The 23783-nt window shown below is 40.8% G+C and overlaps 1 pseudogene; it reads left to right on the forward strand.

Annotated features, from left to right (window-relative positions):
* Positions 1–207: 207 nt before the first annotated feature.
* On the forward strand, positions 208–1399 carry Nsfl1c-ps1 (NSFL1 cofactor, pseudogene 1; annotated as a pseudogene).
* Positions 1400–23783: the final 22384 nt, after the last annotated feature.

Below are 23783 nucleotides of genomic sequence, written 5' to 3' on the forward strand. Positions count from 1 at the left end.
ACTGAATAAATAAACTATACCATTCCTCCAAATTTCAAGTGGACATTTCTAAAATTTAAAAGCAAAGGGATTCTGAAAACGACAGAAATAATACACAAAAAACATGCAATTGTTTTAAGCAGTGCACAAAAAGAAGTTACAGAAGGAGAGAGAGAATAAGTCGTCAGAACAATAATGAACAAGAGTGTCCTCCAGAGGGGGGTGAACATGGCTGCAGAGCGGCAGGTCGTGTTGAGGGAGTTCGTGGAGTTGATGGGCACTGAGGAGGACAGGCCTGTCTTCTTCCTGGAGTCAGCTGGCTGGGACCTGCAGATTGTACTTGCAAGCTTTTATGAGGATGCAGGGGCTGAAGACATTGTGACCATTTCACAGGCAAACCCAAGTTTAATGTCTAGAGGCACAGCTCCTAGTGATAATAGAGTAACATCCTTCAGAGACCTCGATCATGACCAAGGTGAAGAGGAAGAGGAGGAAGAGGAGGAGGGGGAGGTGGAGGAGGAGGAGGAGGGGGGTAGGAGGAAGAGGGGGGGGAGGAGGAGGAGGGACAGAGGTTTTATGCTGAGGGCTCAGAAAGAAGTAGACAGCAAATTGTTGACCTCCCTAGGAAGAAAAGTCCCAACAAGCTGGTGGATGATCTGTTTAAGGGTACCAAAGAGCATGGGACCGTAGCTGTGGAATGAGTGACCAAGAGCCCTGGAGAGACCAGTAAACTGAGACCGTTTGCAGAAGGGGGCTACCGCCTTGGAGCAGCACCAGAGGAAAGGTCTGCCTATGTGGCAGGAGAAAGGATTCAGGCCAGGATGTTCATGTAGTGCTAAAGCCCTGGAAAACTAGATTCAGTTTAGATAATGACAACCTTAGAAGCGGCCGAGACCCAGCCAATGCTCAGTTCCTGGAGTCTATCCGTAGAGCGGAAGTTTCTGTAGAGCTTTGGAGGTTAGTTTACACTGGGCAAGTGGCTTTGGATATGGAGGATCATAGAGATGAGGACTTCGTGAAGCCCAAGGGAGCCTTCAAAGCCTTCACCGGTGAGGGCCAGAAAGTGGACAGCACGCCCTCCCCTCACCCACCCCTTAGTATTAAACACCAGCTCTCCAAACCAGCAAGCAGAAAATGAAACCAAAGCTAACTTGTCCATATTAATCAATGAGGCAGAATCCACCATGGACATTCAAATCTGGCTTGTAGATGGTGGGAGGCTGGTGCAGAAATTCAACCACAGTCACAGGATCAGCGACAATGGACTCTTCATCATGTATGCCCGGCCAGCTATGGCTGCCACCAGTTTTGTCCTTATCACGACCTCCCTAACAAAAAGTTGGCTGATGAGAACCAAACTCTAAAGGAAGCCAATCTTCTTTGCACTGTCATCGCTGTCATCATTTGGCGGTTAACATAACCGCCTAGCTGCTGCCTCACCTCCCTGTGTGTCTCCCATGACTGAAGTCATGCCCATGGGAATTACTTCCCAACCCCTAGCCCTTCCAGTGCCTCGTCTTGTCCGTAGCTCTGGATTCTTGAACATTCGTGTTCTCTTTAGTTATACTTCCTGGGATTTTGTGGTGATCAATAGATTTTAAAGAGAAAAAAATAAAAACACAAAAATTTGAAGAAAAAATAATGAATAAGAATTTAGAATTCCTTCCAATTGATCTCAGACACACAGGATATATCAAAGAAGCTCAGAAAACAGCAATTCATAGAATATGTGGGGTTGGGGGAGACTACCCAGAGGCTTATGAAATTCAAACTCCATAAATCCATACACTAGCAAATCTTGCAAAGAAAAAAAAAAAACCTAGGGGAGGCAATAATACCTTCCTCTAGAAGACCACAGCTAAAAATTGTACCCAATTCATTCCAAGGAAACAAGCCTCAAGAAAGGCTAGAGTGAAGAAAAGTATTGAGAGAAATCAACAACTGACACCTACCTAGAACTCTGTTCCTTCTGAAATCCAATCTTTTAAGTGAAGAAATTAGTACTTTCTCATATAAATAAAATTTCAGGAAACTAGACTTGCCTTGCAAATACTGGAAATTCTTGACATTTTTATCCCTTGTTGTACCAAGTAACATGATAACCATGGATCCTTTTATTTTAAAGATTAGTTTGTTATAGATAATAAATATTTACTGTAAGTTGAGCACTAAAATAAAAGAGAGAAAATTAGGTTCAAACTAAAACAAAATAGACAATAAAAAATGGATCACAAATAAAGGAAGTCAAAAGTAACAGATAGATAGGAATAATCCACACAAAAAAAACAAAAGCTGACTGTTGAAAAAGATTAGTAAAATCAGTATCTCTCTGTCCAGGTTAATAGTATCATGAATGGAAGTTTTAGGACAACAGATCAAGGATGCGAAAGGACTTAGAAAGGGTAGACCATGAAAAGGTCTGTTCTCACAGGTTTGATAATCTGTGAAAAAGAAAATGGATCCATTTCTTCAAAGATAAGTCTACCAAAGATAAGTACACAAAGGGAGATAGACAATTTCAATAGGCTCCTATCTACTAACTAAATCAATTAAATAAGTCAGTGGCATAATAAAGCTGAAAGCATCAGGTTCAAGCAGGCTTACTGTTGAACACTACCAAATACTGAATAAATAAATTGTACTATTCCTCCAAAACCTCTTCCAGAAGCAAGGAAAATAATTCCTAATAGATTCTATGAGTTCAGCATTACCTTTGAAGTATCTTAAACCAAATACATTGTAAGACAAAGAGTTACAAACTACCATTTTTATGATCTAAGATTTGAAAATATCAATCAGAGAGTAGTAAATTAAATCTAGCAAGTATAAAAGGAATTACTCATCACAAATGAGTAGTATTTGTTTTCAGAATTTAAGATTGATTCACTATCTTAAAATAAATTAACGTAATCCATCAAAAGAAGTGAAATGAGGAAATCAGATATTCATATCAACAAATACAGAAAAAGTCAATATTCGTTCACAAAAATGATTCTTGAATGATACACATTCATTGTTTATGAAGGTAAGAAATTTGTCAGAAGGTTTAAATGTAAAGCTCCGGTAATATAGAATAAATGAACGATTAGAACACTTCAACATATTCAAATTTAATGCAAGTTTTTCCTAGCTGAAATACAATCTGATGCCCAAATATTACATATTTTATTTTTAGAATGAGAAAATCTGGCTTTAGTGTGTGTGTGTGTGCAAGAAACATTCTTTAATTTCATGAACAATGAGATTATAAGTGATGAATGTGATCATGTGTACTCCCATGTAGCACAGACTCTTAAATTTATGAAGAGGAAACATTACAAAACAGTATTTATTGCATTATGAATATCCTGCTAATTGGGATAATCTTATTTTGGTTGTTGGCATTCATAAAGAAAATTGAATTAGTTAATTCAGGACAAAAATATCTCTTATTATTTTCAACTTAATTAATGAAAAACAGAGGCCATGACTTTGAAAGAACAAGGTGGGATATGTGGAAGGATTTAGGGAGAGGAATGTAAAGAATAATTATTGGGATTATATTACAATCTGAAAAATAAAAGAAGTAATAATAACATTAAAAAAATGATTCTTAAGAAACTAGTAACAGAGAGGAACTTCCCCTTTATAGAAAAGAATATCTACTAAAAGAAAAACTAATATGAAACTTAACAATCAATAGCTATGTTATTACCTGAAATGTCTCATTCACTATTGACAGTTTTTGGTATCTATTCAGAAGTCCTAGAAAATGTAATCAGCAAGAAAAATAAATTAAAAGTATAGCTAATGAATGAGGAAATAAAACTATCCTGAAATGGTGGAAATGCCTGTAACATTTGAACCCAGGAGGCTGAGGTAGGAAAATTGGCATGAATTCACAGTCAGCTTGATCTATACAGCAAGTACCAAACTAGCTAGGGCAACATAGCAAGGCTATGTGTCCAAAAAGCCAAGAAAGGAAGGAAGAAGAGAGGGAAGGATGGAAAGAAGAAGGGAAGGAAGGAAATAAGCAATGGAGGGAGGGAGAGATAGAGGGAGGTCTGAAGGAAGGGAGGGAAGGAAAGAAGGCATCAGTAGAGTATCTTGAAGAACTGACAAAGCAATTTCAGACCTCACAAGTGATAGTAGCCAGGATGCTAGACACAAGATTAAATACAAAAGTCAGTAGTTCTGTATATCAACAATGAAAAAGTAAAATTATAAATTTAAAATATAATTTTATTTATATCAATGTCCAATACATTTAAATATTTAAATATAAATCCAATAAAATATGCATAAGACCTATATGTAGGTAGGGAAGGTCTTATCCAAAATATAAAAAACTACACAAAAGGATTAAGATATCAAAATGCTCTGCAAAGATGAAAGATTTTCTGGGCTGACAATTCCACAGAAGCACCATGAAAATTCCACAGATATATTACAGAAAATAACAGACTGCTCCTAGGGTTCATACAAGAGTGAGAAGACACAGAGTAATTAATGTAGTATTGACAAAAAGCTGTTAGAGAGATGATGCTACTTATCTCTAAGAGTTATTATAAAACTTTAGTAACCAAGATAGTTTAGAATAGTCAAGTTGTTAAACAGAATAGAGGGGTAGAAATAAAGAGTTCTACGTAAGTACAACCAACTGACCTTGACAAAATAATAGAAAAAATAGCCTGGAGCAAGAGCAGACTTTTCAACAGCAAATGGTACTGAGACAACTGCGCATGCAAAATACACAGCACAACACACACACACACACACACACACACACACACATACACACATACACATAGGTTTTACATTCTACATAAAAAATAACATCAAAATGCATTAACCTTAAAGATTAAAATACAAACCACAAAGCAGAAAATGTTTCTGCAAATGTGGATATAGTAATGTTTTAAATACAAAACCAATTTTCTGAGGAACCGCAAGATTGATATTTCCAAAGTGGTTTTTATCTGAAGACCCAGCTATACCACTCAAGGGCATATACCCAAAGATTATCCAACATATAACAAAGACACGTGCTCCACTGTGTTCATAGCAGCCTTTTTTATAATAGCCAGAAGCTGGAAACAACCCAGATGTCCTTCAACAGAGGAATGGATACAGAAATTGTAGTACATTTACACAATGGACTACTACTCAGCTGGTAAAAAGAATGACTTCATGAAATTTGCAGGCAAATGGATGGAACTAGAAAATATCACCCCGAATAATGTAACCCAGACACAAAAGAACACACACTGAGAAGTGGATTTTTGCCAAATACCTATGAAACAACTCACAGACCATATGAAGCTTAAGAAGGAAGATCAGTGTGTAGATGCTTCAGTCCTACATAGAATGGGGAACAAAATAATCACAGAGGGAGGGACCTGAGAGGGAAAGAGTGGGAAGGAAACAAGTGGGAGCAGGAACAGTTATTGGAAGAGACAAGAGAGAAGACGTACAGAGGGTCAGGAAATTGAATAGAAACATGTAGCAGTGAGGGATGGGGAATTGGGGATAGCCAATAGAAAGTCCCAGACGCTAGGAAAGCGAGAGGCTCCCAGGAGCCAATGGTGATGACTTTAGTCAAAATAGCCAACAAAAGGAAGATAACTTATAGAGGCCACCTCCAGTAGATAGACACGGTCCTCAGTTGGAACCACCCCATGCATCTCAAACATTTTAACCCAGAAATGTTCCTCTCTAAAGGAAAGACGGGGGAGGGGGGGACAGAGACTGGAGGAAAAGTCTAGGAATCCATTCCATCTGCAGACTGCATCCTCCCACACTATTGCTGATGCCAAGTGCTTGCTGACAGAAGCCTGATATGGCTGTTCCCTGAGAGATTTTACCAGCACCTGACCAATACAGTTGCAGATACTCACAGCCAACCATTGCTGAGCCTGGGAACCCCAATGGAAGAGTTAGGGGAAGGACTGAAGGAGCTGAAGGACCTCGTAGCCCCATAAGAAGAACAATATCAACAAACTAGACCACGCACAGCACCCAGGGACTAAACCACCAGCCAAAGAGTATGCATGGAGGGAGCCAGGACTCTAGATACACATGTAGCAGAGGATGGCCTTATCTGACATCAATGGGATGGGAGAGAGGCTTGATGGCCCAGTGTAAGGGGATGCTAGAGTAGGTGAGTGGTTAGAGGAGCACCCTCATAGTGGCAAAGGGGAGGGGGGAGAAAGGGGATGGGATTTGGAATGTCATTTGAAATGTAAACAAATAAAATGATTAATAAAAATAAAATGATATTAAACCTAAAAATAAATAAATGAATAAATACAAAACCAAGGTTATGACCCATGAATAAATAATTGATCAAATGGACATCATTAAAATTATCAGCTTTGCTGCAAAAGAGTCACAGAGTGAGAAGTCATGCTATAGGTTAGAGAAAGTAGTTCCAAAGCACCTGAGAACTGGCTGTTATATAATGCAAAAAGAATTCAGACTCAACAACAGACAAAAATACCATTAAAACACAGACACAATAATCAACTGAGCACCACACTAAAGATGAAACATGGACAGCAAGTGAGCAGAGATGTTCAAGGTCAGGTGACCTCAGGACATTGACACAATAGACGGAACTGACCATAAGAATTACCAAAATCCAGACACAGTTGGAGAGAGAAGGAATGAAAACCTAATTTATAGTTGGTGGGAATAGAGAATGATGTAGCCACTTCAAGAGAGAGTTTGGCAGGGTTCTCACGAAAGCGGTGGCATTCTGTGCAAACCAGAAACCTTCGTTTTTGTGTACACTTAACCAGCACATGAAAATGTTCCTAACCGCTCCACCCAGAGTTTCCAATACTTAAAAGCAGCCAAGATGTCTATCAATAGGTAAACGGGCCAAGACAACAAGATATCACTTAATTTTATACAAATAATCTCAATCTTTTCAAAGACATGGAAAATTTTAAATTCATTTAACTAAGTGAAAAGACTATATGCTGTAAAAAAAATCTCCACTAGATGACATTTTAGGAAAGGCAAGATAATGGGTGTGACAAAAATATCAAATTTGGCAAGTCATTAAATGCTTGTCAAATCACTCACTACCCAACATGGACAGTGACATCATGCAACCCATAAACTCTGCTGGTGATGGGAGATCACCAAAGCCTCATAGACAGCAACAGTGGTTGCATCCTGGGTATTTGGGTTCAATTCTGAGGAATAGTTTTTGTGAGTGTGTTGTGAAAATCCTATGTGCTTTCTGCTGTTTTGTTTGTTTTTAATTTTAGAATTCTTCTTCTTCTTCTTCTTCTTCTTCTTCTTCTTCTTCTTCTTCTTCTTCTTCTTCTTCTTCTTCTTCTTCTTCTTCTCTCCTCCTCCTCCCCCTCCTCCTCCTCCTCCTCCTCCTCTTCTTCCTCCTCCTCTTCCTCTTCCTCCTCCTCCTTCTTCTTCTCTCTCTCTCCCTCTCTCTCTCTCTCTCTCTCTCTCTCTCTCTCTCTCTCTCTCTCTCTCTCTCTCTCTCTCTCTCTTTCTCTCTCTCTCTGTATGTGCATGCATGTATGTGGCAGGCCAGCTTGCCAGAGTTGGTTCTCTCTCTTGACAGGATGGGACTCAGGAATCAAACTCAAGTTGTCAAGTTTGGTAACAAGTTTTTTTATTCATGGAGCCATTTCCTCAATCCCTCAGTTGGTTTTGCTGTGAATCTAAAACCTCTGAGCAACGAAGTTTACTACTATGAAACTTTCACAGTCTGTGTTGCCAAAGATGTCATATTCAAACTTCATTTACTAGCAAATTACATTTTTGTAATTTTTTTCTTTGAGGTCACAATTTTTAACAAGGAGCATCCCTGACACACATCTGATGTGCCTGTTGTCATTTTTAAATCTGCGACGAAACCTTCCCTTCTTAATTTTTTTTGCAATGCTTTCATTGAAAGCTGCCTCTTCTGTAAAATGTCTCAAACTCTGGATTTCACTCTAATGGTGCTATTTAATACATTTATTTCATATAACAGGTAATAAGTCCTAGATCCTTAGCCAAGATCAGGTTCTATTTTTAAACTTCTCTCTTCATAAGTACCCTTCCCTCCAGGGTTACAGGGAGGCAGTTTGCAGTATCAATTTCCTGTCTGCCTGCTTCATATTAACTTCCTTTTGTTGTCTCAACCTAGATATTATGCTCCCTTACTCCGCTGCTTACCGTCTTATGATGTTAGGTCAGTATGTGAAGAATTGTTCTCCTTCGTGTGTCTATGAGAACATGACTGATGGACCAAGTCCAGCCACCATCTTTCTCTACCCCCTTCCCTTCTGGAATTCTCTCTCACACCTAATGAACAAAGCACACCACTGTTATACCTGAGAGTGTTTCAGTGCCAGGCAAGCAGAACGGTACACGAACAGACATCCCTGTCTAGAGACCTCCATGTGGCTTTGTAGTATACCAGTTTGGCCTGTGGTTAAACTCACTTCTTCATTCTGACTGTCTTTCTTCTTTTCAGTTTAGCAACTGCTTCATTTAAGTATGTTATATTTTTTGGTAAAAGGAATAATTTCTTATTACAATTACAAAGCAAAGTCATTAGGGAAGTTGAGCTTCATTACCTATCCTCTTCATTCCTCCCTTCTTTCCCCTGGATGAATTTTTGTTAGGCCTTGGTTTATTATACATAGATGTGCATATTTATTACATATGTGAATATGCATTTCATATAATGAAAGCTTATCTATATTCTATATAAATAGTACAGTACATATATATGTATGTATATATATATGCAGTATGCTTTCTTTTCTCAAGTTCAGAAGGTAGTTTTTTATTGATTATTTATATTGCTCTAATATACTTGTATTTATTCCTTGAGAATGGCACACATACATATATTGTATTTAGATCATAAGCTACTCATTCCCTCCCTCCCTCTCAACTTTTTCCAGAGTTCCTTGCCATGTATCTATCTATACATGTGTGTGTGTGTGTGTGTGTGTGTGTGTGTGTGTGTGTGTGTGTGTGTGTACTGTTTTCATTAAACAACCTAGAGGTTAATTTGATTTCTGGTAGTATGTAAAGATACTTCTTGATCATTTTTGTGACTGTAATATCATCCATTAGACAGAGATATCACATATCAATTCAGATGGTCCCACCTGTGCTGATTGATATTTGAACTGTTAATACCTTGGTATTTCTAATACCCCAGTGATCAAAACAAATGCCCTGCCACTTCCTTTCCTTTTCCCCCTCTTCTTTTGTCTTTGTGTGTGTGTGTGTGTGTGTGTGTGTGTGTGTGTGTGTGTGTGTGCAGATTTGTGCTTCTGTGTGTACATATGTAAGGGTATACCATTCATGCTGCTCTGTGGACAGTCCCTAGGCTCCTTCCATCTTTTGTTTGAGATAGGGTCTCTCACAGGTTTAAGATTTTGCTAATTAAGCCAGGCTATGCAACTCATGAACTTCCAAATGTCCACGTGACTATACTTCCCATCTTCCCATTGCTAGAATTGCAGGTGCCTGTCATTGTGCCCAGCTTTTCCATGTAGGGAACTGAACTCAGGTCCCCATACCTTTGTGGCAGGAGTTTTAGCAACTGATCCATTTTCTCAGCCCTTACTTTTCATTATAAGTGTTGCTCTGCTTTTCCCAGAGTGCAATGCTGTGGCAGATCAACTCTCTTCTGCGTGAGTTGGCTGCTCAGATAGCTCAGAACACATGTTCAACAATTTATTGAACTGTTCTATGAACCCTCTTTCTTAGTATTGATGGACTTAGGCAGAATTGTATCACTGGACACAGAAGAAGCACAGCGTTGAAATTTGAGGGCAGAACTCAAAGAGGACACGAGAGGGCTATGTAACATACCTAATTAAGGAACTGAAATGTACACAGTATGTGATTGGGTCACTGAGCTCACTCTTCTGGCTTGGCAGCAATCCCATCCTGCTTCTTTTAGTGATCACTGCAGTGGCAAGCTGCTGTGATTCTCACAGGGCCCAGCATGACTTTGATTCTGAGATATGGGCAGGTCTGCTCCTCCTTAGTAGGTCCTGGGAGCTTCGGCACCTTGGTGCTGCACCTTCCTCTCCCCTACAGTGGCACACGACAATGGCTGCACAGCAAACACAGCCATGGGGGAACCTGGATGAGTCATTCCTCCTTTTTTAAAGAACCTGCCCCACCGCCCACTTTCCTGAATAGAACCACTCAGGCAAGAACACTTGAAAATCAAGCCACTGCTTTTTATGAATGAATGACAGAGAAGATAAACAGGATTTTCGGTGATTAGAAAGGAAAATTTATAGCTAATTCTTCTTCCTTTATTCTATATTTCACCTTCAAGGTTTAAATACAACTTTTACTAAGAAAAGTACAGACGAGGACAAAGGATCAGGAGGTCTAGTTACCCTTCTCTGTCTCTGCATGAGATTAGAGGAGACTTAGAAATTCATCAAGGCAGGTTTCACCCAGGAATAATTACAGGGTGTCCAAGCAACAGAAAGAAAGGAGTGTGCACAATGTATGTAAGGTAGTGCACAAAGAGAATTACTCCTGTAACCCAGGAGTTGTGGGTTGCACCTGCAATCCTAGCACTTTGGAAATGGAAACAGTTTGGGGCCAGCCTTGGCTACAAGGTAAGTTTCAGGCCCACCTAAGCAATATAAGAGACTGTTGTAGCAAATAAAAACAACGTAGGGAAAAGGCTTTAAGCTAGGGGCAGAACAGAGCACTTATGTTTCCATGAGACAGTCACCAAGCCACGCACAGGCCTCTGTTCTCTGTGATTTGGTTGGTTCCCTGCTCTCTGTAACTTCTATTTGCTTCTGATTCTGTCGATGTATGGGCACTTTGAATTTTTTTTTCTGAAATGGCTGTCTTTCAATTCTGTGGGATATTGCTCCTATGCAGTTGTCATGGCAACCTTCACATTATAAACCCGAGTGCTCAGGGGAAGGATTAGTTACATTTGAAAGGTGAAACAAAGTCAAGTAGACAAGTCCAGGAGTCCAGGAAGAGTAGAAGAGCTGGCAGAAGGATGGGAAAGGTGAAGGAACTGGTGAGAACCAGCAAACCAGCTCAGCGCCCTCCAACAGACAGACATGTTTGCATCTCGTCTTTCCAGGAAAGCCAACTGCAAGCACCAACACACCTCTCTGCTGGCCATCTCCTCATCTCCAAACCCCTCAGTCCATTTCCAGCTTCATTGCCTCCCACAATCACCCATTCCCTTTTCACTGGACCATTTACCTTCAGCGTCTCAAACTCCTTCTGCTGCAGATGGGAAAAATTAAGAGGCCGCAGCCAGGTATTTTGCAGAGATGAGCAACACAACCTTAGAGCACACAACTCGAAGTGTGATGTTGCTGTCAAATCCTCTCACACAGCTCCCTGGAGCTCTGGGAACCCTGTGGAAGAAGAAACAGAAGGAGTGGGGAAAACAGAGGGGATGGGGGACACCAGGAGTACAAGACCCTCTAAAACAATTGAACAAAGCTCATATAAACTCACAGAGACTGATGCGGCATGCACAGGGTGTCCACAGGCCTTCAACAGGTCCTCTGCATATATACCATGGCATTCTGTTTAGCACTCTTATGATCTTATGATGCATATATGAATGGGTCTCTATCCTGTGCCTCCTCTTTGCCATCTCATTTTTCTTTTGGCTTGGCTTGTGCAACTTTGATATGATGGTTTTTGTTTTATCTTATTATATTTTATTTTGTTATGTTTTGTTGTTCAAAGCCTGTTCTTTTCTAATGACAAAGAAATAGGAAATAGAACTGGATGGGAGAAGAGGAGAAACTGGAAGGACTAGAGTGAGAGGAAATTGTAAGTGGGATAGATCGTATAAGAAAAGAATCTATGTCTAATAAAATGGAAAAAAAAAAGAAACAAATCCCTCTGCTTCAGTCATGGCCCATCTGCTAGATAGCCCCAGGCTGTTTGAGAAATTTTTCCAGCAAGAGTTCACCTACACTGTTTCAGGTTTTCTCCTTTGCTTTTGCTACTAAAATTCTTTCCCTAGGAGAGATGTAAACGATTCACTCCATCTACCTACGGTCCCAGTGACAAAGTGAGGTACATTCCACCAAAGTTAACCAGCGAATCAATGAGTTTATTGCTATCTCTTATAAAATTATTCCTGAGAGGTTATGGGCAGGAGCCCAAGGGACCTTAAAACAGCAATAGCAGAAGGACTGAGCCCAGCAGAGATGGTGGTTCCCCATGACTACTCAAATGGAACTCCCTGCCATTTTCTCACCTATATACCCTAGCCCCCCCAGAGACCCACCTAGACCATGTGATACTAGAGTGGAATGTCATACTTAGGTGAGTGTCCGTGATCCTATTCTCACTACTCTTCCTCTGGGGACCATAAATAGTCAACAGACCCAGTTATGCTGATATTTGATGAGCAGGTCCAGCAGAAATCCTGAAGATAGTTTCAGAGAATAGTCCTGGACAATAGCTTTCGAAACTTTCAGCACTTCCAGAAAGTTAACCCACCCAGTGACAATGCAAGAGTCACCACACAATAGGATGGGGACTATGGATAAACCTGCTGCCCAACACCTCCTTCCCTCCTCTGCTTTCCTCGGCTGGACCAGGGGCTTCAGACTGAATCTGGCCTCCTAAGACGTGAGTGCTTTTGTCCAGAGTAGGAACAAACTGTCTCAGGTGTATCATTGAGGACAGCTTTCCCCAGCTGGCTAAAACAAAACACTTAGTGGTCTCTCCATTGACACAGATCATCCACATGCCTACTGACCCCTAAGACCACCACATTCTCCCCTTATCTTTGAGGCAAGCACCCCCTCTCCAAAGAAGGTGTCTCCTTTCCAACCCAAAGCATCCAGGCCATTTCTAGAGTGTGGCATTATGATGTTTTATTTGTTTCTCTGCTGCAGTGGAGATCTCAAGCAGGAGCAGCCTGCCCTGTGTATAACTTGCCAGAAACCTTTTCCATCAGAAAGTACCAACTGGTGCATTAGCGAGCTCACATTCAAGTGTAGGTGTTGTGACTTTTATTTAATCATTCATCCTCTCCTTGAAAGTCAGAACTGATACAGCGGGAAGTCTACACCTCCTTTGAACAACATCTCTCCAGCATGGCCACAATAGTGAGGAACAAAGCAGTATGTTCTCAGAGTTCCTGGCCCAGGTCTTTCCTCCACCCTTCCACAGCACTGCCTTGTACAGATTGTCTAAATAGTAGACGTATCAAAACCAAACTATAGCCAGTTTCAGAATGAATGTTGTTTGTTTATTTGTTTTCATGATATGGCCTAGGATGGCTTTGAAATCAGTATATAATCAGGACTGCTCTGGAATCCCTGATCCTCCTCCTTCTAACACCCAAGTGCTAAGATTACAAGAGCACTGTTAGCACTGTATGCTAGATTCAGAATGGTGAGTATCTGTGTAGGATCACTAAAGTGTAGAGACCTCTGTGAGGCGCCATCATGTATTTTTAACTCAACACCTCTGGCTTTCCTATGAAGAAGTAACACTCTATTTCTATTTACAAATTGGAATGGTGAGAGGGTTTTAATGTGTGTGTGTGTGTGTGTGTGTGTGTGTGTGTGTGTGTGTGTGTGTGTAACCAGTAAAAAGTAGCTAGACCCTATGGGAACCTGTATTTGTATCCTGTATCCATAGGAATCACATATGCATCTGTTTTAGTCAGGGATTTATTGCTGTGTAGAGACACCATGACCATGACAACACTTATAAAGGAAACCATTTAATTGGGGTTGGCTTAAGGTTTAGAAGTTTAGTCTATCGTCGTCATAGTGGAAAGCATGACAGCAGGAAGTCAGACATGGTGCTAGAGGAGCCGAGAGTTCTACATGTAGATCTGAAAGCAGCAGAAAGAGACACTGTGAGCCATGAGGCATAGTTTTGAGCTTCTGAGACAGACTTCAAAGACCACTGCTAGTGACACACTTCCACCAACAAAGCCACACCTCCCAATAGTACTCATCCCTATGAGACTATAGGACCATTTTCATTCAAACTACCACAGCACCATAGCTAACAGGCATATGTCCAGTCCAGACTGAGAGTTAGAACATCTCACTTTCTTCAATGCTTAGTCTGCAACCTCCACTTTCCTTCAGCTGTAAAGAAAAGGGTTAGGGAAGCTGGGTGTCATGGCACATGCCTTGAATCGGGGAACTCAGGTCGAGGCAGGCAGATCTCTTAGTTGGAAGCCAGTGAATTGCAAAGTGATACAAAGTGAATTGCAAGACAGCCAGGGAAGCAGAGAAATCCTGTCTCCAAACAAACAAACAAAAAGTAAAGAAATGAACTCGGGCTGCTCGTGCAGAAATTGCTCCGTCAGTGGAGTACTGGGTTTGTAGCCATAAGGGTCTGAATACAGTCCTTAGAACCCACATTAAAAGACCTGGGCACAGCGGTAGTACATACCCATAACTGCAGCACTGGGGAGATAGAAACAGGTGGACCCCTGGGTCTTACTCATCAGTTAGTCTATCCTAATCAATGACCCTCCAGTTTCCTGTGAGTTACTATCTCAACAAGAAGATAAGCAACTCCTAAAGAAGGTACCCAAGGTTGATCTCTAGCGCATATATATATATATATATATATATATATATATATATATATATATATATATTTGGACACACCTGTGCATTCTTCCACACATGCTGCACATGAATACACACACACACACACACACACACACACACACACACACACACGAACATGCAAATTCAGGCAGTTGGGAATATGCCTCAGTGGAAACGTAACTGCCTTACATGCATGAAGCCGTAGCATGGGTTCTGCTCCAGCCCTGGAAAATATCTTGAGGATGGTGAAGCTCACTGTCCCCACGGCCTTCTCTGGTGGCTGTCATGAGTATGGGAGGTAATAAGATCAGTGTGTACTACTCTACAAATCCTGGCATTCAGAGGCCGGTCTTGACTGATGATCTTGATCCCAGCTTTATTCTATATGCTGAAGGGAGGAAAGGGGAAATTGCAGGTAAGATACTCAGACTCCCAGGTGTGAGGTATTTCCTGGAAGAAATTGTAAACACACAAGTGAACCACCCACCTCCAGCCACACACACACACACAGCTCATGTGTTGAAAGTTTAGTTACCAGCTATGGGACATCTGGAAAGTGAGAGAGCCTTTTGAAGTGAATCCCAGATAATGAAAATGGGGTTCCTGAGGGCATGGTGCTCTTGAAGGGGATGAGGCTCCAGCCTCCTCTTCTTATATCCTCCCAGGTGTCATGAGGTGGCTAGCCCTTCCTCTCACTCCCACCTCCCCCACCCTGCTACACAATGTAGGTGTCATATCCTACACCACCACAGCCAAAGCGAAGGAGCCACTTGACTAGGAATGAAAAGGCCAGAAACCATGAGCTAACGCAAACCTAGGCATTTTGTCACAGCCGCAGAATGTTCTCTAGCATACAAGGTCCCATGGCAACTTGAAGTAGCTCCCAGATTCCTCAGTCAGGCCTATAAATGTGGTCTAGTTTGGTTTGGTTTGGCTTGGTTCAGTTTCGTGTGGTTTGGTTGATATTGTTATCATTTTGTTTTTGCACTGAGACTAATAGTTAAAGATGGAAACCAAAACACAAGCTTTAACAGGGCTCAGTTTAGAACTGGGATCCCATGACTGAGACAGTTTTCCCCACAGCAAACTGCTGGGGGCCATTCGGCTGGCAGCTGGAGGTCACAGTGGATTTAGCTCCGACAGGTGGTATGTGGTGGAGTTACCCTCCCCCATGAAACCTTTAAAATAACCCACCCCCAATAAACCTACACAAACCCTTCTCTAGACCACGATTAAACTAAAGCAATAGGGAAACATGATCATTCTCATTTTAGTCAAATCAAAACTTTTGCTATGCCAAGACAAAGTTCTCTTTCATCTATTTAGCTTTTCTTTTAACCCAAAGCATTGTTAAAATAAGATTGTATTATGCTATCATAAAGGGGCCTGAATAAATCTAAATATTGAGTTATTTCACCTGAAATAAGTGGTAAGCCTCTTCTGAGATTTGTCAACTGTTCCGGGAAATTGTCACCATTACTAATAGTCAGATCTTTCTTCTCATTATTTACACAAGGGCTTTTTTGATTTTCTGTGTGTGATATGTTAGATTTCAAATCTGTTGGCTTCATTAATCAAAGACAATGGTGAGCTATCTTGCTTTTCCCTGTTCTGTCCAGAAACATCTAACCAATATCCTTGAATGTAGACCATAGTGCAGGCCCCAGCCTGCCCTATGGGTTCAAGTGTCTATCACTTGACATAATTGAGCTCAGCCACCAGCAACATACCCTGGTTAATTGAGACTAACGAGCCATTCTAATTCAATCAGCCATCTCCAAATTGCAAGAGAGAAAAACTTTTCTGCCTAATTTCCAGACATCTTCTTACCTCCTCCCTCAATCAAATCATAGGACCACAATTAAAGAAATAGGATCCTGGGCCTGAATCCAGCATATTCTGCACAGGTCAGGTACTGTCTTGAGCTGGGGAGACAGCTCATTGGTAAGTGCTTGTCTTGCAAGCATAAAAGGCCTAAGTTCAATGCTCAAGACCAAATTAAAAAGCTTGTAATTCTAGAGCTGGGGAGACAGACAAGCATATCCCTGGAGCTCTCTGGTCAGTCAGTCTGGTCTAATTGGGAAGTTCCTGTTCAATGAGAGACTCTATAAACAAGATATATGACTACCAAGGAATTAACTTCTGGCCCCCACAGAGTTGTGCACACATATGCACAGGTGCCTACACACAGAGAGCTCCTCTATTTTTCCCTTCAATAAAAATGTACATATCACTAAATGATGATATCTATCTAGAAATGACAGGTATGGGGGCTTTTTAATGCAGTGTTACTCTATTTGAACCGCACAAACCCTCGTGGGGTTACGAGGGGACTTTGTGGGTTTATTTAGTACATGTTTTTACTATGTAGCCCTCATACTCAAAATCTTCCTTCCTCAGACATTTCAAAGCATGCTGATAGAAGTCTCACAATTTAAAGACTTAAAAAAGTAAGTTTGTTCTTGTAGGACAAAGAAAAGATCCACTACCTGACACTAGGTTTTCCATCCATCTTGTAGTTGCCACTCTTTTATACTCCTCTGACTTTTTCAAGTCAATAACTAGCATAAAGCAATAATAATAATAATAATAATAATAATTATAATAATAATATAAGCAAATAACAAGCTTGAAGAGGGAGATAGATAGATACATAGATAAATAGATAGATGATAGATAGATAGATAGATGGATGATAGATAGATAGAAGGATGGATGGATAGATAGTTAGATGATGAATAGATAGATAGATAGATAGATAGATAGATAGATAGATAGATGATAGATAGATGGATGGATAGATAGATAGATGATGAATAGATAGATAGATAGATAGATAGATAGATAGATAGATAGATAGAAGGATGGATGGATAGATGATGGATAGATAGATAGCTAGATGGATGGATGGATGGATGGATAGATAGATAGATGGATGGATAGATAGAAAGCAAACTTGATGCAGGCAATACAAGAGCTTTCTATTCTGTCTTAAAATCTAGGATTCTGCCTTTTATTACCATGAGGGTAAGGAAGTCAAGAGCTTACACAATCAGTCTTCACAGGTCTAGCCCCTCAGCACTCCTCAGAAAGCCTGCCCAGCCCAGAGGTAATCAATGGTCAGTTTCACTTCATAGCAGGGACCATGCAGCAAAATAGCAAACACAGTTTTTTCACCATAAATAACTGACATTTTGCATTGGGAAAATATTCAGTAAATAAAGCAATTGCCTTAAAAGAATGAGGACCTGACTTTAGAGGCATACATACATACATACATACATACATTTATATACATACATACATATACACATATGCACACACATACATACACATGCACACACACACATACATACATACACACATACACCTGATACTTTGTATAAGAGCCCTGTGGCTTTCTTAAAAAATTAAAAATAAATTACTCAAATGATTCTGCAATCCAAATTCTGGCTATACATGCCAAAGAATTAAAAGTTGGGTCCTGAAAGGACACTTTAACAACTGTGTGTTGCAGTTTGGCTTACAGAGTATGGAAGGAACTTGAGTATACTCAAGGACGAATAGAGGATATACATACAATGGGAAATGATCCCATCTCAAGAAAGTGGAAAATTCTGACACATGCTGTAAGGTTCAGGAACCTTGAGGACTTTGTACAAAGTGACACCTGTCACCGTGACAGGACAAATGCTGTATGATTCCACCTTAAGGCAACCCAATTCATATAGGTAAGATGGTCATCAGGAATCTGGAGAGGAGCACTCGATGAATTGTTGTTCCACAAGTGCAGTGGTTGTACTGTGGAGACAAAACAAGTTTTGGAGATGGGTGGTGAAAATTTTTGCTCCAGAGTGTGTGTGTATGCTATTGAACTATAACTCTAAAACAAACATTCTGCAAACATGTATCTGTGGTTTGAATGATAAATGCCCACCATAGTCTCAGGTATTTGAATGTCCGGGAGGTTTAAAGCATGTAGCCTTTCTGGAGGAATGATGTCACTGGGGAAGTGGTTGGCGTGGAGTTTGAAATTGCTGAAACGTTGAACCGTTTCCAGCTTGATAACTGCTCTCTGACTACTCTTTAAGATGTAAGATATCAGTTAATTGCTCCAACACTATGCATATTTGCTGCCACAATTTCCTGCCATGATGGCGATGGACTCTTACCCATCTGGAACGTAAGCCCGAATGAACCTGTCCTCTGTAAATAAGTCATGGTATATTTTTCACAGCAATAGAAACCTCACTAATAAGTGTGAAATCATTTGATTGGTGAAACTACTGAGATATGCATACATATATCTGCATGCATATATATATATATATATATATATATATATATATATATGGGGGGGTTACATATGGACTCTGAAGGCCAATCTCAGATAACATTTTACAAGTGCCATCTGTTCTGTTCGAGGCAGGATCTCTCTCTGATCTGAGAACCATCAAGTAGTCTGACTGGCTAGCCAAAAAGCTCCATGGATCTATCTGTCTGTCTCCCCACTACTGGATCTACAAACAACTGAGTTATCTCCTTATTCTTCACACTGAGTTTTAAGTAGTATGCATATTTGAAAGTCTTTTCTTAGTGAAGTTAAAGGTAGTCAGAACATGAAGCTTTGCTAAACCTGCTTAGAACATTCCTAGCTTTAAATGAACTGGTCATAGGTAAGCCTTGGGCCAATAATGAGAACTGCTAGGATGATTGGTCTGGTCAGGGAAGGGTACACTGGGGCTTTTGAATCCCACCCAAAGGTGCCATGGGGCATACTGTGGCAGACACCAGGGAATGGGAACATTCAGCAGGCCAAGAGTTGTGCTTCCCTTGCTTAAGGAAGACCCAAACTGCTGCGTGTGAAGGATGTGTAGTTTCTTGATGCCCATGTGGTAGAGACGGCATAACCAAATCAGCAAACAGGCAGCTCTCTCTACTGCAAACATCTACCAGAGTTCAACTAAAAACTCTGTAGAGACAGATTCAACTATGAAGATTAATTTCTTTCAAAATCTCTCATTCTTGGAACCTCTCTTCTTGGGTTCTGAATCTAATTTTCCAGACAAAGTTCTGCAGCCTTTTTCTTCACATTAAGTACATATTCACATCAAACAATCCTTGCCTGAATCCCTGGCTTCAGAATGGCTTCTCCTTGGCCAATTTTCATGTGTATTATCTGGAAGCAGGGATTGGAGGGTGTGTTTCCTCCCTTATTTACTTTTTTAGTTGAACCCCAAAGACCATAACCCCCATTCCACGAAAGGATTAAGAGAAAATAGAGCTGAAGTTCCAGGTAAAGTTTTCTGCCTGGTGTGCAAGACTTCATGTCCAGACATGACTAGGGAAGGGAGGAGGAAGGCAACTGGCCATACGGATAAGGTTTTGGGGTATCCAGAAAGACAACACAAAACTTCCTGCCACCAACACAGAGTGGGGAAGGGACACAGCATAAAAACCTCAGCCGTCTGACAATTGAGTGATCTATTCCAATCTAATTGTTGCTTTTAAAGCTGCGTGGCTTTGCTCAAACTTCTTACCTTCCTTGGGCCCATTCACTTTATTTGTAAAGTGAGCACTTCCTTTTTACTGCAGTGAGAAACATTCTGTAACAGGCCTGACAGAATGCACACTGCACGCTACCCGGGTCAGGTTTATCATCAACAATGTGTCAAGACAGATGTAGAGGTCACTGCCTGTGATCCAAGCACCTGACAGACTAAGGCAAGAAGGCTGCAACTTCCAGGTCAACCTGAGCTACTGAGGCCCTGTCTAAGTAAAAAGTCAAAGAGTTTAATGAGCTTTTCATAGGGGTGATTGACATACTAGCTCCTCCTCCTGCTGCTTTGACAACCATGTATATTTCACTCTGCTATTACAGCCAGGGAACTATGCCTCACAAGCACATATGGGACAAGGGATGTGACCTAAGAGACAGAGTCAATGGAGTGAAAGAGAGGAATGGGCATTCCCATTCCTTAGTACCCAAACCTGCACTCCAAACTCAAGGGCAAGTGCAGCAGCCTATGTTAAACTTTAGGGGACCTAGAAGCAGGCATCCTTGTTCTTTCTTCCCAGGCAGGGTGAGCTTTGCTCTCTGAAATGATCTTTGTCTCCCTAGGATCAGAGTCTCTTGGCATCTGCTCAGAGTATCCATGCTGAGGAGAAAGGGTTCATGTTTGACCGCTCCTCCCCAGCCCTTGTGATTTCTCTCTGTGTAGGCAGCAGAGTACTTGACTGGAGGACGCATGCTGAATCAGGGTCCATTTTAAATTTTGGTTTGTTTAATTAAACTTCATTCATCAGTTGATAGGTTCTACTTCCACAATCTGCCAAAGAGTTCAAAATAATGGTGGTCAGTTTTCTCCCACAAGTAGCACTCCCAAGCACAGAAGGGTACTCTTTCCTACCAGGTGAAATTGAGAGGAAGCTGTGAGCTCTCCAGACTTGGTCCCTATTCTGTGCAGATGCCTGTCACATAAGCTTTGGTAAGTGGCAAGAGTGATCTCACTTCCTCTCCCTAAAGGCAACCGTCCTCATTACTCTCATTACTGAGCTGAGAGAACCTTGGGTACATAATAGAATTATCTTTAAAATATTCATCATCTGACAGCTGATATTTCAGCCATATTTCACTTGAGGACCACATCCGAAAGGTAGCTGAGCAGCGGGACTCAATTAGTGGAGTATTTTCCTCACCTTCTGAAAAGACTTTTTAAATCCAAGTCATTAAAAATCCATGACACATATTACTCTCCAGTCATCTCTCTTCACAGGACACAGGTAGCCCTGGGTACACGTGAAGCCCTTCCTATACCCACACCAGCAGCCTGAGGAATGGGCTTCATCCTGCCAGGATATTGGAAATTCCCTCTCTTCCCTATTACCTTCCTACTTCCAAGAATGTATCTCCAAATATGAAAAAATCCATACCAGAGCTTGCTGGGTCCCACATGGGCCTTCTAGGTGGACAGACAACTTTCCTGTGGTTTTCAGATAAGAAAAGGAAGGACGCTCCAGGCACACATTGGAGGCACAGTACGTGGGGGAGCTGGGGGACAAACCTTCACACTCGCAGATTTGCCATTTCCTTCTTATTTCCTTCTTGGAGCCTCTGTTTCCTCTTCTGTAATATACACGCATGTGTGCATACACAGACACACACATTCCTACACACACACACACACACACACACACACACACACACACACTCTGTTTCCTCTTCTGTAATATACACGCATGTGTGCATACACAGACACACACATTCTTACACACACACACACACACACACACACACACACACACATATATATATATATATATATATAGAGAGAGAGAGAGAGAGAGAGAGAGAGAGAGAGAGAGAGAAATCGCGGTCAGGATGGGAACGGCAGAAACATGCATTTAACAGCACCTACCACACCTCTCTTGCTCCCAGCAACAATGGAGACCCCAAATATTAAGGGTTCAGGTTATTAATTCCCTTCTTCCAATCATAACATAGGATCCCTAGGGATAGAACTCATGCTAGAATTGCCACTGTTCCCAGCACTCAGAGTAAATCTGAAATATAAGAAAATCTCGGTGCAGTAATTCTGATTACATGACATTCAATTATTCTAATCACTGATTAATTTATGTGAAACTAATTTTAAGCATATATGGTAATTGGTAACTCTAAGCCATTATAACTTTTGAATATATGAAAAACACAGGCTGGAAATATGCCTGTGAAGCTCTGACTGTAAGCTATAAAAATGTTGTCAGGGTAGTGCAGGTCTCTAACAGCAACACAAGGATTCCTGGGCTCCCCGGCCTTCCAGAGAAGCCTAATTGGTAAGGTCATGTCCATGAGGAGCCTTCAAATGACAAAATAAGGGGGCTGGCCCATGAGGATCCATACCCAAGACTGCCTGTATACTTGCACATGTATGTTCACACACACATGTACAAAAGAAATATCATGAGTAAGCACAGCTACTGAAAGCCTGTGTCAGCATTTCTAAGAAGCATTTTAATAGGAAACTAACAAAAATAAGTTCTTATAATTGTTCCTGATGACAGACCCCAGGCAGGTGGGAACTGTACTCCAGAGAATAAGGAAAAACAAAAACTTGGCCTATGAACTGAGGCTAAAAACAAGCCTGAGATGACATTTTGGTGGCCTGGACTTCCGCTCATGGCTTCTAACCTGTTCCATAATTTGAAAATCTTCAGTTTGTTTGTCATTTCTCAGTTTGCTGAGGTTCAGTTTTGTCTCTGCATTCAAGCATCCAGAATCTTCTGCAACCTGGTTCAAACCACTCTGGTCTAGAAATGGGCCTTGAACTGGAGTCAGTCCTGGTTTTATGTGATGTTTCCAGTATTTCAGCTTTCAAAACACGGTGATAGAAAGAAAAAAGTACACAAGACTGACTGTCTTTCCAGAACTTTTCCAATTCAGCCTGGACATTTTAGTCTTATTCAGACAATTATTGTAAAGCATGGCCACAAAACAAACTAACAAACAAACAAACAAACAAACAAACAAACAAACAAACAAATAAATAAATAAATAAATAAATAAATAAATAAATAAATCCAACATGACTTCACCTGTTCTTAGCATTGTAAGGTAAGGATATAGACCTGAGTTAAACATTGTAAGGTATGTATCTGTTTAAATTCTCTGTGTCTCCATGGCCTGTCTGCAAAAGGCAAATGCTATAATACCTAACCAGGTATATGTTGTACTAATTGTATTAAGACATGGATCATCAGGGATGAAATTCAATCAGTGAAGTTCTTGTACAAGCATGGCCACCATTGCTTGATCCCAATCACCAACAAAACAAACAGCAAAACCAAAAAATTTGTTAGCCTAATGGGTGAACTCGGGAGAGACCCTAACCTATAAAAACAAAGTGTCTGACTCCAGAGAAACAACACATAAGTTCACATTTGGCTTCACACATATACACAGGTACATGCACACAAAGATATTTACAGTCCTCAACTTGGTATGTGGCAAGCACAATGTAAGCTTTACCCTAATCACTGACACCTAGTCCTCCAATTGTCCAATCACCTCACTCCTGCTGGACAACATGGATGGGCAGTGACCCTAGAGGTCATTTATGCATATTCTGTATACACAGTGAAGGACTATTCCCTGGGTTCCAGAACAGTTTGGACCACATGTGTTCCCAGCAAAGTAGACATTTATATAGGCGATGAAGAAGTGCTGATAAGAACTTGAGACAT

The sequence above is a fragment of the Rattus norvegicus genome, chromosome 17, assembly GCF_021556685.1.
Source record: "Rattus norvegicus strain SHRSP/BbbUtx chromosome 17, alternate assembly SHRSP_T2T, whole genome shotgun sequence".
Classification (NCBI taxonomy): Eukaryota; Metazoa; Chordata; class Mammalia; order Rodentia; family Muridae; genus Rattus; species Rattus norvegicus.